Source organism: Salvelinus sp. IW2-2015, linkage group LG6.2 (assembly GCF_002910315.2).
Source record: "Salvelinus sp. IW2-2015 linkage group LG6.2, ASM291031v2, whole genome shotgun sequence".
Lineage (NCBI taxonomy): Eukaryota > Metazoa > Chordata > Actinopteri > Salmoniformes > Salmonidae > Salvelinus > Salvelinus sp. IW2-2015.
The window spans coordinates 2,426,558-2,445,203 of NC_036846.1; the positions used below are offsets into that span (position 1 = coordinate 2,426,558).

The 18,646-nt window shown below is 42.7% G+C and overlaps 1 pseudogene; it reads right to left on the reverse strand.

The window, feature by feature from the left end:
* LOC111965488 (fibroblast growth factor 13-like) overlaps window positions 1-17,634 on the reverse strand; it is a 51,820-nt pseudogene extending 34,186 nt beyond the window's left edge.
* Window positions 17,635-18,646: the final 1,012 nt, after the last annotated feature.

Below are 18,646 nucleotides of genomic sequence, written 5' to 3' on the forward strand. Positions count from 1 at the left end.
ACACTCAGGCTTTAAGGTTCCTTCTACTGTACTATCGCCCATGACTACATTCAGATCAGGCTTAGTGAGACAAAGGCCATGACTACAGTCAGATCAGGCTTGGTGAGACAAGAGCCATGACTACAGTCAGATCAGGCTTAGTGAGACAAGAGCATGACTACAGTCAGATCAGGCTTGGTGAAACAAGAGCCATGACTACAGTCAGATCAGGCTTAATAAGACAAGAGCCATGACTACAGTCAGATCAGGCTTAGTAAGACAAGAGCCATGACTACAGTCAGATCAGGCTTGGTGAGACAAGAGCCATGACTACAGTCAGATCAGGCTTGGTGAGACAAGAGCGATGACTACAGTCAGATCAGCTTGGTGAGACAAGAGCGATGACTACAGCAGATCAGGCTTGGTGAGACAAGAGCGATGACTACAGTCAGATCAGGCTTAGTGAGACAAGAGCCATGACTACAGTCAGATCAGGCTTGGTGAGACAAGAGCGATGACTACAGTCAGTTCAGGCTTAGTGAGACAAGAGCCATGACTACAGTCAGATCAGGCTTGGTGAGACAAGAGCGATGACTACAGTCAGATCAGGCTTAGTGAGACAAGAGCCATGACTACAGTCAGATCAGGCTTGGTGAGACAAGAGCGATGACTACAGTCAGATCAAGCTTAGTGAGACAAGAGCCATGACTACAGTCAGATCAGGCTTAGTGAGACAAGAGCCACGACTACAGTCAGATCAGGCTTAGTGAGATTTTGTGGACAATGCAGCTTTTAAAGGCAATGTTCCCACATTCACGAAGACCATTTTCACGGTAAATACTGCATATGTACGCCGCATATGTCAAAGCGCAAATCAGATTGAACCCCAGCCAAATCAGATGAACCCAGCCAAATCAGATTGAACCCCAGCCAAATCAGATTGACCCCCAGCCGAGGTCCCTGCTGTTTATGGCCAAGAAGCCCTCGACCTTTGAGAACGGATTCTAAAGTTGTAGTTGATCAAATTGTGAAATCCACAATTTGGAGAGTTTTCATGTTTGTACAAAACATTAAGGACACCTTCCTAATATTGAGTTGCACCCCCCATTTGCCCTCAGAACAGCCTCAATTTGTCGGGGCATGCTCTCTACAAGGTGTCGAAAGCGTTCCACAGGGATGCTGGTCCATGTTGACTCCAATGCTTCCCACAGTTGTTTCAAGTCGACTGGATGTCCTTTGGGTGTTGGACCATTCTTGATACACACGGGAAACGGTTGAGTGTGAAAAAACCCAGCAGCGTTGCAGTTCTTGACACACTCAAACCGGTGTGCCTGGCACCTACTACCATACCCCGTTCAAAGGCACTTCAATATTTTGTCTTGCCCATTCACCCTCTGAATGTCACACACACAACCCATGTCTCAAGGATTCAAAAACCCTTCTTTAACCCGTCTCCTCTTCATCTACACCGATTGAAGTGGATTTAACAAGTGACATCAATAAGGGATCATAGTATTCACCTGGATTCACCTGGTCAGTCTACACTGAGTGCACAAAACATTAAGAACACCTGCTCTTTCCATGACATAGACTCTCTCTCTCTCTCTACAGGATGGAGGGAGTGTGCCATGGCTCCATGCAGCCCATATACTGCATCTGTTTCCTTCCAGATGTTAATGTCACCATAGTAACCCGGCATTTCAGCTCCATACAGCCGGTCCGGAGGGTCAGCCGCAGGGGGGGGGGTACTGTGAGAGCAAAATTGCAAGATTATGTTATAATACTTATATTGCATCAAATGGTTGTGTTATGCAACAGAATAGAGTGTTAACTATTGTGTGTGTGTTCTACTGAGGATGGGCCTCTGGGAGATAACACTGACAGGAGATTTACGATGCCTTTTGGGTGATAAAGAGCATTCCAGAGCATGAGTTAATGTTTCTGTTCTATACCGTACCAGGGAGAGATGGTTCCAGTTTGGAGTCGGAGGGCCAGACACTGGTCTCTATACAATGAAAACTGTTGACACAGCAGATACTGTCTGCTATGTATTATAGGTATCCTTCATACAGATCTTAACCTTGTGACCCATTCTATGTATCTGTTGTTCGTCATGTAGGTTGAAAGGGGTCTATCTTGGCTATAAAAGACCTTTGTACTTTTGTCTCGGGGCTCTCAACGAATCGTTTGATCGTGAATCGTCGACCAGCCATGACCAGCCATCATTATCGTAGAGCACTCAATCGATTCACTTTATATGTGTGTGTTGTATTGACCTGCTCCTTATTAATAAGTGATTAAAGATTTTGTTTAAGTATAACTCTGATTTGTGGGATAAGTTTGTCTCTCCTCATTTGATAGTAAAGAAATTAACCACCACACTACTGTGGTAACATATGCACGGGGCACAACCATCCCAACGCACACAAAAACCCCAACGCGCACACACACACACACACACACACACACACACACACACACACACACACACACACACACACACACACACACACACACACACACACACACACACACACACACACACACACACACACACACACACAACAACCACACATAACACACACACTCCTCTTATGCCCTCATCACTACCAGCGCACACACATCATCTGTATGCCTATAAACCTACACACACTCACATTCTCACATTAGCAGGCATACACACACTCATCCCCTCCGCCACAACAAATCATGCTGCCAGCTGGGCTTGCACACCCACTCTAGCCACCTGGTAAGAGAGGCATGGCTGGGGCACAGATGGTAAACAACTGGGGACACCTGCTTGRAAACATGTCATGATGGTGGGAGTATCCTGCATGCACTGCGATGATGTAGCATTGACTATGCACTGCAAATGGGTTTGTGCCAGAAAGTAACAGGGAGACATTCAGGAAGCGCTTAATGATTGTGAGGTTAGGAAAGGGGTTGAGACRTTTGCTGCAAGCTGACCAATATGGAGCTCCTGTGTTCTACCAGGGWGAGCAGGAGAGGTTAGCACTGCTGTGCTCTGTGTGTGGTTGAGAGACTTACTGAYGTGTACAGGAAGCCCTCGCTGTTCATGGCCAGGTAGAGCTTGGTCTGAACTCCCTGGATGGCCACCACTCGAAGCCCCACTGGAATGAGGTTGAATATGGCTGGGGAAGAGAATCAAGATTTATTTATATAGCACATTTCTGACATGGAATGCAATGCTAAAACGAATAAAAACTTAAATATTTACTTCACAACAAACATATATATATTTTTTTAAAGAATAACAATTAAAAACTGAAAGAATAAAAAAGCACCCTAAGGAAAAGCAAAACTAAAAAGGTGTGTTTAAAGATATCTGTCACGGATCCCTCCGGAACTTTCATTACGCACACCTGGCCCCTATTCCCACTGATTGTATCTGTATATATGTGCCCTTTGGTTTCCATTGGTAGGTTGATTATTGTTACAATGTCCGTTAGTGCGTGTGAGTACCTGTGCTGTGTGTTTTGGGCTTTTGTGTCCTTGTCGATTGTGCAGATGATTACGGGTCTCGTCCCGTGTGTTAATCATTGTGGGCGTGGGTTATTTATTCGTGGTACTCCTCGCTCTTTTGTTTGGGTTTCAACCCTGTGTTTTTGTTACGTGTTTGTTTGGTCTTCGTCCCCGTGCCTTTACACGGCACGTCGTAATTTGGGTACAATAAAAAAAACTATTACACATTCCTGCATCTGTCTCCCGAATCATTTATACCAATGTGACAATATCTATTAAATATGTCCACAGTTTCGGCCCCCCTCAGGTTCTCTGGCAGGCTATTCCAGAGGCTGGGGGCATAATAACTAAAGGCTGCTTCCTAGGCCTTGGGATAGTTAAAAAAGGCCAGTCCCAGAGGGCTTGAGGGACCTACTGGGAAAGAGAGAGAGTTACATTTGTTACATTACATTTGTTGACCATCTTGGCAACAAATGGAGGGAAAAAGTCTAACTTGTGAAGAATATTGTAGGCACACTGTTTATCCACCAATAAATAGCATTTAGGGAAATCATGTCTCAGTCATATCTTTAGATGGAATACTGAGACTATGTCGTAAAYCGCAGCAGGTACCACAGTGTCGCCATCATAGGAGCAGAGCTGATCTAAGTAGAAAACAACGTAAAGCGAAGACTCCTTTTCCCCTTTCCCCCGCTTTTCATGCCAACCACATCCTTTCACTCTACCCCAGTCCACTTAATTGAGTTAGCTACAGTAACGCTTAGCTTAGCAGACTAAAGAGAGACCTCCCTCAGCCCGGGCTCTGTCCTCATATGCCAAACCCGCTCACACCTTTGTCCTGCTGTCACCGAGCTAGCCAGGAACCTGACAATCTCCCCTGGCCACACTGCATTCGTATGCCAAGGGATAGAGAGGCAGCCCGCCACCGCAGAGGACTGCACTCGAACTCCGGAGGAGCGGGAGTTTTCATAGCGTGAGCAGTGGTGGAGAGAGGCAAAAGGCGTAGTCTTAAAAAGGTTACACAATGCTTGAAACAACAACTCTCACCCTCGCCGGAAAAAAAGTCAAATGGGGATGATGGTTCGTTTGTGCTCTTTTTCTCAAAGTGAAGCTGTTATTGTAGCTATTGCTGTTAAGCCATATTGTAACTTTTCTCGGAGTTCACGGCAACATCGGGGCCAAACAGTAGCTTTGCTGCTGTGTCCTGCCCAGTCCTCTTCTGTCCTGCCTGGCATTAATTGTGCACAGTGCTGTCATGCTGCCACATCCATGGCCTCTAGTAACAGAGAGCAGGGTCAATCTGTGCTATGGGATAGAGACGGGCACRTCTCTATGTGAGGGGATTTAGACTAGGGATGGGATWWAAAAWAWAWAWWWAATAATATTTGAATATCCGAAAGGMTGTTAGTATTGAAATACTTGCGAGAGTATAATTTTTTCATTACGTGCGCCTCAGAAAAAGACATACCATACAGCCTCCACACGTTTCACACGAGTAGCTTATTGTTGTTGGGACTACAGTCAGAGACTCCATGATTAGCAACATGAAGTGGGAGATCTTTAATCAATCCAAAATGGAATTACACTTTTTTACTTGACAAATACTGCACCAAACACCTTAGTTAGATGTAAAATTGTGCAACTAAAACAAAATTGGCAAAAATCTCAATCATTACAGATTTCGTGAGTTATCTTAGATTTATTCTGAGGATTTTCAGGAAGTGAAATAGGCTTCCTTTTCTACAGTGTCTCATGAGGGACAAACATCGTTAACAAAACGTGGAATCGGTCAGGAAACACACCTCCAAGACTGAAATCACGTTTTTCTAATGAGCAACAGAAAAACACACGTGCCAATCGGCGTGTTCAGTGGCTCTTTAAACCTCCCTCTTTTTGTGTTCTAGGCAGCCGCCCACAGGAAGTAATGCAGTCCGGAGGCACGGTGGATCCTTTTGCAGAGAGCTTGTAGCTGATACGTTTGGTGAGAGCACAACGTTAATGTAGTTGTTCGGAGAAAATAATATGGATGCCTGCCTGCTGGACTGTGTTGCTTCCTATACCCCTTTTGTTTTCTTTGGTTTGGTTTGCATGTCCGTTCTGTGATTTTAATTAGCATGGTTTTTAAAGTCAAACAATGGATATAGAAGAACTGAGAAGTGAAGGCAAAGTATGGGTAACTTGACAACGAATATGGATTGATGCTATAAACTCAATTGAAATGTTTTATAGAGAAAGTAATGACATAAAAATAAATGTATGAAAATAGTTTTCTTTGTCCACCTCTATTTTACACTGCCTGCTCAACCCAGATCCTAAGAACCTGGTCAGTGTTCTACCATGTGACATAAACACTGTACAGGTGGTACTTTAGGATGACGCCATGAATACATCTCGATCTCTCCTCCTCTATTTCCTTCATATCTCTCCTCTCTTCCCTCCATCTCATCTCATCTCCTCCCTCCATCTCTCCTCTCCTACCTTTATCTCTCCTCTCCTACCTTTATCTCTCCTCTCCTACCTTAATCTCCCCTCCTTCCTCTCCTCCCTTCATCCTTCCCTCCCTGCCTCCCGGAGCTCCAGCAGACCCACCAGAGCCCTCCACCCTGAGCCACATCTGCTGCCTTCTACACAGAGATAACTGATCTGGGATCAGCTAGCTATGTTACTTACTGCTATTTTCAGAGGCTCTGTGTGGTGTAGCTGGCTTTCACGTAGGTGGGTGTACACTTACTGTACATGATTGTGGTAGGAAGTACTTTGTGGATTGTCAATGCATGTTAGTTTAGTTGATGTAGCTAAAGTGTTTTTTTGTTGTTGAAAGTATCATTATGGGCATAGACAGGATTCCATTTCCATCATGGTCAATGTTCCCTCTAAGCTGCGAGCGTGCGCAGGCGCGCAGTAGCCTGAGACTGCGGCACAGAGCTCAGAAGAAATATCAGGCACAGAGCTCAGAAGAAATATCAGCCCACTGAGAGAAGCACGAGATTGAACTTCACTAAACTTCCCAGAGTTTTCCCGATTAGTCAACACTATCAACGTTTCCCTTTACTTTGGCAATTGTGATCGAATCAACACAATGTTAGCACCTTTCAATGCAACATACCGAAACAAAACGAACKATGCAAGAGATGTTGTTGTAGGCAGAATGCATCGGAGTAGGATTCTATTGTGCACAACTCTACACAGACCGGTGCGGCATAACCAATCAGAGCTGCGGTAGGCCTACATGCAAATAGACCATTACAATATATGGATCTGTGCCATTTACTTTGATCTGGAMTGTGTTTACAGCTGTGGTTGTGAGTAGATGCGCTTGTTTTGAGATAATAGCAAGAGCTGCATGTAGCCACGTGCACATTTTGTTCCTATCCTTTGCTAGTCAGTGAGTTATTAGCCTAGTTATAGATCATTTGTAGTCAGCAATAGGGGCGTGATTACGTCCTACAAGAGCACAACACGTGKACAAGTGGAGAAACAGGTTGATGTCAAGCCCTGCATGTTTTTCCCCCAAAGGTCTAATGGAATGTAGTCCTACATTGAACACCACATATTGGTTGCTACTGTAGGCTGAATGATAGAACAGMTATTTCCATGTTAAAATGTTATGGGAAGCATTTTTCKCCATTATTTTTGATGGTAGGCCACTCTGGTAGGCCGACATTATGATCAAATAGCCACAGTACCCTACTTGGCCACTGTTAAAGCTATAACTTAAAGCGGCTACAGCCTCAGTGTTCACAGTAAACGCGCAATGGAAGTTGCACAGATTTTTCACAACCTTGGAAGTTTGCGCTCAGCAGACCTGAAATTTGCTCAGTGCCCAAAACAATTAGAGGGAACATTGCTCATGGTATAGGTGACCCCATTCCTGCTACAGCTCATCTCCCTGCAGCACGAGGGGATCCTTCCACTTAATAATACTCCCTCTTCCAGTCCCAATCTCTTTCTCCACCTCCCTCTCGCTCTCTCTCTCTCACTCTTGATCTATTTCTGCTGCTGCTCATCTGACTGCATGAATCTATCCACTTAATGTGTTTCTCTCTCTCCTCTCTCTCCTTTTCTCTGTCTTTGTCCGTTCGCTGCGTGCTGAGACCCGTACCCACGACACAGACAAAGCTGCGGTAAACTTCATTTCAGGGGGATTACCAGCCAATCAGCCGCCAGGGATTTTTCGAGAGGCGAAACTCAATTACTTCTACCTCACATAACACCCGAGGTGCTGGAGGAGAGAGMGGGCCAGGGCTGAGGATCCCGCACCACACACACATACAGAAAAACACGCACGCACACACAGACTCACTACCTCATCATGACCTCTAGCCTGTTCTCTGTCTTATCGTAACCACTGACGGACATGACCAACAATATGATTCTTTATGCTCTGTCATTGGTCGGCAGTGGCTGATACAGTGACAGACTTTCAGATTCCCACTGACCTTTAGGTTTGAAAATCCCATTTACAAAAACACACTAACCTGAGCATAAAATACATGTTTCTAAGTCAGTGGGTTGTGACTACCTTCAACATGAACATAAGAGAAAGAGACATGCTCGGTCCTCATAAGAGACTGTAACTACTTTCTACACGTGAMTACATTTTATTGTATTGTTCTGCTTCAAACCTTCTGTTTCTGTACCGCATGTCTTAGAACCATTCTCCATAGGAGATGATCAGGAAGGAACAAGGCAGTGCTGCTGCACCCAGGCTTAACGAGCAGAGCTCAGATCATCAGCATTAACATTACTGTTCTGGTCTCAACATACAGAGAAAGGGACAAACAGATTCAAATCTACCTGACGACAAAGGCTTCGCCTCCCAAGCCCTGGTCATTAATTAGCCAATTAGATCAATGTGTGTGAATCTTGGCTGAAGGGTATAACCCGATTGATTGAGCAGTGTTCTTTGGCTGTTATTATACAGGGTCTGTATAACAGATCAGGGTCTGTCTCTTTAACTCATTGTTGTGACAGTGAGGAGAAAGGGGTGGGTGAATTGCCTTTAAGAATGTCTTGAATCAGTGTCCCTTCTTTGGAAACAAATTAGTGTGCATGGATGGAATTTRGCGTAATTTACAGATCATAGAGAACTAAAAACTTGTGCTACAATGTAGAAAAATATTGTTTTAACGTAGGACGGATTTATTGACTCAACACTTGTTATTAATTTGCCTTTAATGAGGGCTGCCTGATTAGTAATATTATTTTGATTTGTCAAATAATTCTATGGCTCAAAAATGGCCTGCTCAGCTAAAGCCAAAAAATTGGACTGCTCTGAATTTGGTAAACATCAAGGAACACTGCTGTATATTCATGAGGGTGCTACCGCAGCAATGTTAGAAGACTTGTGGGTGTGCGGCCTTTGAGTAGGTCCTCCCCACCATCAGAAGACACCAGTAGCACCAAGTGGACTATGCTGCCGTCACCATGGAGACAAGAGCACCCAGCGCCTAACAAATCTATTTTTGGACGGGTGCAAACAGCTTCCCTTTTCTCCCCTTCCTATTCGACCAGGCTCTAATTTTTCTCTCCCAAATGTAAATGTTTTGGTTGGGAAAAGCATGCCAATTGTTACATAACTTATCTCAATAGGTAACTGTTAACGGCTCTAACTAGCACTACGAGAAATGGGAGTGGATGTGTCTCCATTGTGTATGTTGTGTTTGGTCTCTCTTCTATAAACCAGCTCCCTCCCTTCTATTYTATTCATCTCCTTCATCCCTCCTCCCTCTCTCCTCCAGAGAAGGCAACATATTAAAACCAGACGATTGCCGAGTCATTTGTTGCTGCGGCTGACACGCAGGCTGCACAGAAGGGGTGTTAATTTTGTGGGATAGAAGTGTCATCTGGTTTAAGTGGCTAATTTAATATAGTCGGGGCTAATTTACAGTCTCCCACCATGCTACAGTCGTTTAGTGTCGGGGTGATGGTGATGCAGGCAGCGGCAGGTACTGTATGACATTAGTGCCCTGACGACAAACCACATGGCGCCATCTGAGGCACGGGCGCCGAGCGGGCAGCTCCGAGTCTCGCCAACGCTGTGAAGGCATGGCGCTCTGGGACTGGTAATAGTCTACCTAACACTTTGCCAAGGAAACTCTGGTAGAACGGTTATCAAGACAGGGTAGGACTGTGTTCCTATAACAACAGCCGTCAGTAGGCAGGTTTCCATTGACCCAGGTTTACTTGACAAAAGCAACGTCGCTCAAAAACCATTGCAAACACGTGTAATGGCAACGGCATTATCTAAAGATCGACAACAYTTTTTATCCGTTTGACAGGGATGKATTTTAAGCTTTCTTTATTGAGACAAAATTATAATCGAAACTGCGTTTTTCGAATAATTTATGATTGTCGAATAATGTTTAAGGTACACGGGGCACGTGACGTCAACACGTAACTATAATGCTCCACTCTTCTAAATCTATTTTTCAACTAMAAAAATCATGTTTCTTTCCAGGATCCTTTTCCTGACTTTCAAGAATGGCTGAATGTTTTGCCTTGTTTTTCTGGTTGGCTGGATACAGGTTTCACCATCCAATTGTTCTGCTGGCTTTTGCGGGCTACTTGAGACATGAAACCGATAGGTGGGAGGGTGTACCAAGGCTGTAACCTATTTATTCATGCAAATTTGGATAATTGGGTAATGGAAACACTTCAACCACTACATTTTTATTCGACACTGTAGGTTTTTGCGATGTATATATTTTTTTAGGTGTGATTTCGTTATGTCCATCTGTTTTTATCGACACAAGATTGTTTAATGGAAACACACCATAGCGGGAAATTGTCGAATATATTTGTTCTATGCAAACTTTCTAAATATCGACTAAAGAATCTCTGGACAAGTTAATGGAAACATAGCTAGTGACCTCTTAATGTTTGTTGTTGTACTGAGAAGTGTCATAATAACCAAGTTTCCATCCAACCTTTCTATGCCAGTAAAGTACATGTCGGATAAAATATGTCACAGCAGGCCTGATGAAAACRGCAAATTTGTCGGTAAACTTTCCAAATGTCAAAGCAAAATACGCAAGACAAGGTGGGATCTTTTTGTTTCTGTAAAAGTTATTATGCGAGAAATGGCGGTGGAAATGCCTTTACGCGCAAATATTGATATAATACTCAGAGTGATGCGATGATATGTTATCTGGTCCTCCCATTACGACTCGGGAAAGCATGCAGTTTATTAGACCACAGATAAATTAGGATGAACTTCACAGGGTTGTGAAAGTGCACGGCGATGAGCTTGATGTTGCCCTCCAATAAATATTGAGGGTCTTGTTMTGGTGACATGATGATCGATGCTTGGCTGCCGTTTGATAAATACAAATTATCTCGCCATTATCCATAATAATCTCAWCACTGTTTCTGCGAGCTGTTGGCTAGAGTGCACATGCCAGGACCAGAGTAGGCACATTTGCTATTTAACGCCATTTTTTATCGACAAAACCACCAATAGAGTTAAAAATGCGATGGAAACCCATAACATACATTTTTTATTCGGTACATGGGAATTTAACCGCACAAGTTATTTTTACGTGCACGAAGACATCACGCACAGCCTTTAATCCGTAACAAATTCATTTGATGGAAACACATCTCTTGTTTACTGTGCAGGTGTATTGTTTTTATGCAGATTTGATTGTTTTTAATGCAGATTTAATCGTTTTTATGCAGGTTTGAGAATATTCACATGAATATATGTCACCAATTGGATGTAGACCTAGCTAATGACATAAAATTATTTGAAATCCAATACTGTTGCCAGCAATAACAGTCCTGGCATAACAGAGCATGAGCAGCTGTCAGTCAATAGTCACTATGTGGCAATCAGGATGAGTGCATCTCTAACAGCCAGCACAGAAAACAAAGGGATTCCATGTGCAGAGCCCTCAAACATCCATCAGTCTGTCTATCTAATTTACATCTATCCACTTGTATTGGATTGTGTTTGGGCCTGTTGAATGCATGCTGTTTTTTAGCTAGCAATCTCTACTCTAATCTGCCCATAGAAAATCATAGCAGCCTGAGCAGTGGGATTAATGATAGTGAATTATCAATACTGTGTGGATTACAGAAAACCTGCTGTTACTAAAGGAGGTATGTAAGAGATTATATGTACAGAGAAACAGGGTGTGAGAAGATGGGCTAGTTAGATTGACAGGGTTGTGTTATTTTGACACCACCAAAAAAATAAATAAAAGGGACAACATGAACTTGTCAAATAAGAAATTATTGTTTTTCAGTTTGCGTTGCAAAATGTTTTGCTGTGGTGTGCCCTAATGAATACACATCTCTGGTGGCACAGAGGAGAGGAGACTTACTGTAGCCATTGTCCTCCTCCTTCGTCCGCTCGATGGTGCCATCTGCTTGCAGCTGCAGGTGGAGCCTGTCGACTGTACAGCTTCGTCACGATCCCCTTCAACTGGTTCTGAGGCGAGGAGAGAGAGAGGGAGGAAAATAGGAGGGAAGAAAGGGGGAGTGTGAGATTGGAAACAGGCTCTGATTTTGCATCAAGATGCTGATGTAAATTCTGTTATCAAGATGCTGATCTAAGTTCTGTTATCAAGATGCTGATCGAAGTTCTGTTCAAGATGTGATGTAGTTCTGTTATCAAGATGCTGATCTAAGTTCTGTTATAAAGATCTGATCTAAGTTCTGTTATCAAGATGCTGATGTAAGTTCTGTTATCAAGATGCTGATGTAAAATTCCGTTATCAAGATGCTGATCTAAGTTTTATCAAGATGTGATCTAAGTTCTGTTATCAGATGCTGATCTAAGTTCTGTTATCAAGATGCTGATCTAAGTTTCTGTATCAAGATGCCGATCTAAGTTTTGTTATCAAGATGCTGATCTAAGTTCTGTTATCAAGATTCTGATGTAAATTCAGTTTCAAGTGCTATCTAAATCTGTTGCAAGATGCTATCTAAGTTCTGTTATCAAGATGCTGATCTAAGTTTCTGTTATCAAGATGCTGAATCTAAGTTCTGTTATCAAGTCTGATGTAAGTTCTGTTATCAAGAATGCTGATGTAAATTCGTTATCAAGATGCTGATCTAAGTTTTGTTATCAAGATGGCTGATCTAAGTTCTGTTATCAAGATGCTGATCTAAGTTCTGTTATCAAGATGCTGATGTAAATTATGTTATCAAGATGCTGATCTAAATTCAGTTATCAAGATGCTGATCTAAGTTCTGTTATCAAGATGCTGATCTAAAGTTCTGTTATCAGATTCTGATGTAATTCAGTTATCAAGATGCGTTTCTAAATTCTGTTTAGCAAGATTCTGATGTAAGTTCACTTATAAAGATTCTGATGTAAGTTCACTTATCAAAGATGCTGATTAAGTTCAATTATCAAGATGATGATGTACTGAAACTTCTGTTATCAAGATGCTGATCTAAGTTCTGTTATCGAGATGCTGATGTAAGTTCTGTTATCAAGATGCTGATCCTAAGTTCTGTTATCAAGATGCTGATCTAAGTTCTGTTATCAAGATGCTGATCTAAGTTCTGTTATCAAGATGCTGATCTAAGTTCACTTATCAAGATGCTGATGTACTGAAACTTCTGTTATCAAGATGCTGATCTAAGTTCAGTTTTGTGCCCACACAGGAGCCTTATTTCACCCATCCACCAGCCATGTATCTTATAACAAGAGATCCTATCCTATAGAAGCCTGGCACGCTAAGCTATAGACTACAGTAACTAACCAGTCCCCCAGTTCTGCTCCCAATAGACCCAGCATAGCCACATTCTCAGCTCTCCAAAAGGCTCAAGAGACCAGTGCAAACACATCCCTGCTGACATCTATAAGTTCTAGCCATGGATACTGGTGTATGAGCAAACAGTTCCTGACTAGAGAGACTACAAAGGAAGTCTGGGTTTATTCCAAAGGGGCATGTGGCTACACCGGAGAGGATTAAAATAAGAATATGTGCTTAAGAGTAAATATTTATCGAGGATAAGCACTGCTTCGATTTTTTTTAAATGTCAACTTTCTATATGATGTTTGTGTGTTCCCTAGCAAAAATGCCATGTTTTAAGAATTGGGGTATGCATCTTTATTTTCTGGTGCAATGGAAAATAATTTCCATCCATCTATGCCATTGGTGCCCAGGATGTCGATCCTCGATCGCAAACTTCTTTCTAGTAGACCGCATGAAAGTTTTCAAAATGTTTCCACAAAAAATATATATTTTGGCAATTCACAGCATTACCATCAAGTCTGCTTAGAAATAATGAGGTCCACAGTTCTGAAGCACTGTATGTTTTGCTTACAGGTTAATTTCTTTCTCGAATATTACTGCACAGACAAAATATATTTTTTAAACTGCTTGATTGACATAAAATTTGACCAATCCGTGGCACTATAGTTGCTAGATGTGTTTTTCAAACTGTCGCTACCATAGCAACCGTCTGACGTTAGTACGTTTACATTTCCACGCTTGCGAGACCTGTAACAGAATATTCTTTGTTGTTCCAGTGGTAGTTGTTTTTTACAACTTTATTTCTATGAATTTGCGGTTACGTGTTTAATATGAGTGCTGGACCAAGCAGCAAGAAACTGAAAATCTACCACTTTCACAGTGAGTGGGAGGAAGATAATTTTTTCAACATAACAAATTCWAAATGTGTGTCCCCGATCTGCCATTCAAACGTAGCTCTTGCTCAGAAGGGAAATGTCGTGAGGCATTTCAAAARGGTTCACAAGAAATATGAAAGTGACTTTCCAGCTAAAAGTGAGAAATGTATGAGAAAAGTAAAAGAGTTGAAGTTTTTCAACTCYCTGCCCAACAATCGATCTTTACAAGGCCCAAATCAAAATCAAAGGCAGCCACGATTGCATCATTCCGGGTGAAACGCATACTAGCAAAGCACAAGAAACCGTTCCAGGATGGAGAAATGGTAAAAGAGACCTTTTTAAAGGCAGCAGAATCATTGTTAGATGATTAAAAAAATTAATCCGAAATAATTTCCGCTATTAAGGATGTTCAGCTATCCAAAAAAACTGTTATACAGCGCTGTGAAATGATGGATGAGGATTTGAGGGAGCATCTTAAAAAAGACAAATGAGTGCATGTTCTTTTCACTTCAATTTGACGTGATCGACCCATCTCAGTTGTGCATTTTCATCAGAATGGTGTTTGAAGATATGACTGCCAAAGAGGAACTGCTCAAAATCATATCGTTGAAAGGAAAAACACGAGGGGYGTACATTTTTGTGGCATTCAAGGACTTTATTAATAGCACTCGGTTACCCATTTACAAACTTGTGTCCATAACTACAGATGGAGCACCAGCGCATCAATGGATTCARCAAGTCAAAATACCGGTCCACTCTAACAATTGATCCCCTGGACACCTGTTTGAGGCTAGCAATCAGTAGATATAACCCAGACTATGCAAAGATTGCTGCCAGCATGCAGTGCAAATCATCCAATCAATAATGTGAAATTATATTTACTACTGCCAGGGGGGTGGACCGTGTTAGAAAGTAGATTCTTATGTAACTAAAGTCTGGGTACCCCTGATCTATGCCATCGAAATAAATGTTCCCGGACAACTTAAAAAGTACAAATTCTACTAGCCAATTGGATTACCAATATCATTCATTAAGAAACCTGGAACTGGCAGTGTTAATGATTACACAATCTTGACATTTTGGTGTGTCATGTTTTACTAAGAGCTGTCCTTTTCCCATGTCCCTGTCCCTAGAGGAGTGTCCTTTACTGTGGTTTACCACACATTTCATCCTCCCTTTCACCCGCCTTACCTTTCAATCCTGCCATTTCTACCCTCACAAAGGTTACCGCCTGGCCGATACACATGCTTTGATTATTTATAGCACCGCTGGCTTCCTATTATCTGAACCTTTCAAGACCAATACAGGAGGAGGCTGACGTCCTTTTCAAAGGCAGGGTTTTTCACCAAAATGTCAGTCCATTTTTCCTAAGTAATCTGAGTGTGGTGCTGTGTACTGTAGCCATCTGGTTTCATGTAATAAGGCATGTTCTTCAATGTTAYCATTGAATGAATATATGGGGATTGGAGGAGGAGAATGCTTGGAAGACTTATTTATTTGAAAATTCCCATGCTACCTCCAAAACACACATCCACAAAGGTACAGTATGTATCGGAGACAGGTAAAGGCACCATAAGGTGAATTCAGTGGGCTGCTTTTTCTACCCGGAGACATGCTCAGGGATCTCCTCTCACACCCAAACACATGCGCACACCCAAACACGCTCTGAGCCGCAGCAGAAACCTCTCTGCTGCCACTGAGGCTCCACATGTGTTACGTAAGCCACACACTGCCTGTCCTCGTCCCTTTCCGACTCCCCATCCCACCTCAGGGTGGGAATGAGGGGTGATGATAGAGGGTACTGGCTGGTATCATGGTGTGTGTCCAGTTCTGATGAAACACTGCAGGGTAGCTTAGCCCCAGCTCCGTAGCGACGCACCCTCCTCCACTCCCACCTTCATAATGCACTTAGAAAACAGCCTGTGAACTTGATGGGAGAGGAATTAACTGGAGCTCATTTAGGTCTGAAAGCACAGGGCTGAGTCACGCTCAGCAAACCTCGGCGGTGCTCATTAACCAGGGGCCAGGTTCAAGTAGCCATGTAAACATCACAGAGAACCAGCCATACGGTAGTGCTGGGATCTAGCATGGCTAATGTTAGGAGATGTTAGGAGCCCCATGATCAAAAGCCCAGCTAATGTTAGATGTTAGGAGCTAATGGTCAAATGCAGACTGAGGTTTGTCTGACTATAGCGTGGCTCTCTGGCTGTGGCTAGGTGCTGCAAGCTGCAGTGGGTGCTAAGCCTTCATTACTAAATTAATCGGGCCTCTGAGAAATAGACTGCATGGGCCACTCAGGGACTCTTAGAGCACTCTTGGGATTTCTTATCTGTTTTCTGTTAGAGCGCTGCTTTGAAGTACATCCACTATACTGCATTGTCTGTACAGGAAAAGTCCCTGGACCCCCCCCCCCCCCCCGTTTTGAAATCCCAAAATAGAAAGTGTAATACACAATAAAAATGTGTTCAACTTGCAAATGCTGGGTGCTTACTGTACACCCTGTGTCCCATTATAGTACTTCAAAGCAATATATCTGCATAGCCTTTTAGAGGCTTTTTGAAGCTTGCTCAATGTGGATTCATCACAATAGACAGAGGAATGGTAATGATATGTAAAGACCACAAACCCAGTGGGCTTTTGTTATGCATTAAACCTGCTTAGCTGGCTCCATTGTCCTGGTCCACCTGGGATTACATGAYCAGACATTGAGGTATGAAGCACCAATATAGCATATCCTTAAGGTCAGGGATCATCAACTAGATTCAGCCACAGGCCGGTTGTTTCTTGAGCGGATGGTCAGGGGTCCGGAACATAATTACATGTAATTTGTAGACTGCAAATTGACGGCAAGAAGCCCAAACAGATATAATATATGACTAAAACATAAAAGACTGTAAAAACACCAGCAAATCAGCTCCAAGTGATTTTAATTTTGGAAATCTGTTCAAAAGTATTCCCACACATAATAGAGAGACACGTGATCCTATACAAATGTATGCAAGGTTTGAAATAATTATGTCCAACTATTTAAAAAAGACTAGAAAACTTGGGGGGGGGCAATTAAAATCAGTGGCGGCAGGCCGCCAGTTGGGGAATCCTGCCGTAGATCGTTTAAGTACAGTCTGAAATGTCATAAGTCGAACTAAATGAACTAAAACACATATCTATAGGATACTTACTCACTGTCTTTGCTGGGCTCTAAATGTTTATATATATATCTCAAATCTAATAATTGTACTGTTATCCTATATAGCCACTTCGTTTGCCAAGTTTCCCAAATATTTGGTGCACAGAGCYGAGTTGGTGAAAGTGATGAAACAAAAGAAATGGCAACAATAATCAAACATATGAATTTTGATTGTGATGGTCTAATGAAAGTATATCCAAACCAGACCTGGTCGCCTCCGTCTCCTCTTCTTGGAGCCGAAGAGTTTGACCCGAGAGAACATAGACAACCGACTGGGTTTGTTCTCGCATTGCTTTGTCTTGTTCGGGCTGCTAACGCAGCGGCAGGCATTAGATTTCTCCCGCTCCCTCGCCTGCCTTTTCTGCCGAATAAGGGAGCTGGCTATCGCTGCAGCCATGGCCAGTTTGACGGTTTTCCCGAGGAAACTTCCAGACTATAAAAAATGTTTCGCCTCTACCTCTTCCTCCCGACCGTAGGACTTCTACTTTAAAATCTTACTCAAGGCGCAGTGGTCATCCAAATAGTCCTCAAATGCAAAGCGCAGTTATTATTCGTTAATGGTGCAAAAAACATGACATTCTGCATAAAAAATGCAGCCAGTGCATAAAAAAGTACTTCCACTCTTCTTCAAAATGCTGACAATCATATGTTCTGTAAATGTATAATTTTTCTGATGGTTTTGTTGGGGGTAGCTTGGTAATGGTGCATCTTATCTCCGGAAAAAAATAAGTTGTCCTCAAAAAAGATTATGAGACATGTTCCACTCTCATACAGCACATCTAGTTTACCAGAGCGCGAGGTATTGATCCTCCAACTGTGTCATTTCCTCAGCATCATAACTAAATACGCGCTGCACTGTTCCCCTAAAAAGCCGGTTTGAACCATCCCACAAAAGCATGGACRGTGCACATCAAGAGTGGCACAGAGGCAGGTGGTCTTGAACGGCGCTTAATGCGCAGACAGAAAAACACCTGTTAGAGAACACAGAGAGAAACATTCCAATGCTGATGTTTTTTCTCTTCTCTTTTTGGWAGGTTAATCTCCCTCGTCACTGGCAAAGCCCTGCTGGTACTAAACCTGTTAATATGTAGCGACGGGTGAGGAGAGAGATAGACTAGTTAGTAAGGAGATTCCCTTAGTTTTTCCTCTCTTGTTCAAGCGTGGTGACAATYGTTAATGAAATAAAGTTCTCCATTCAAATGCAGTATCAGACCCTAGTGCATGGTACAGTCTCAGCTATACTGCTGTGCTCTGAGGGAGCATCCTACCCAGGCGCAGAACTAGCATGGGGGCGTAAGATTCTGGTACCTCACTCACTCTGTCCCTTCATTTATTCAATACCATTCAATGWGTATGCCAATTACTCGTAACCATTAAACATACGAAAGATTCATTTTAAAAAGTTGTCA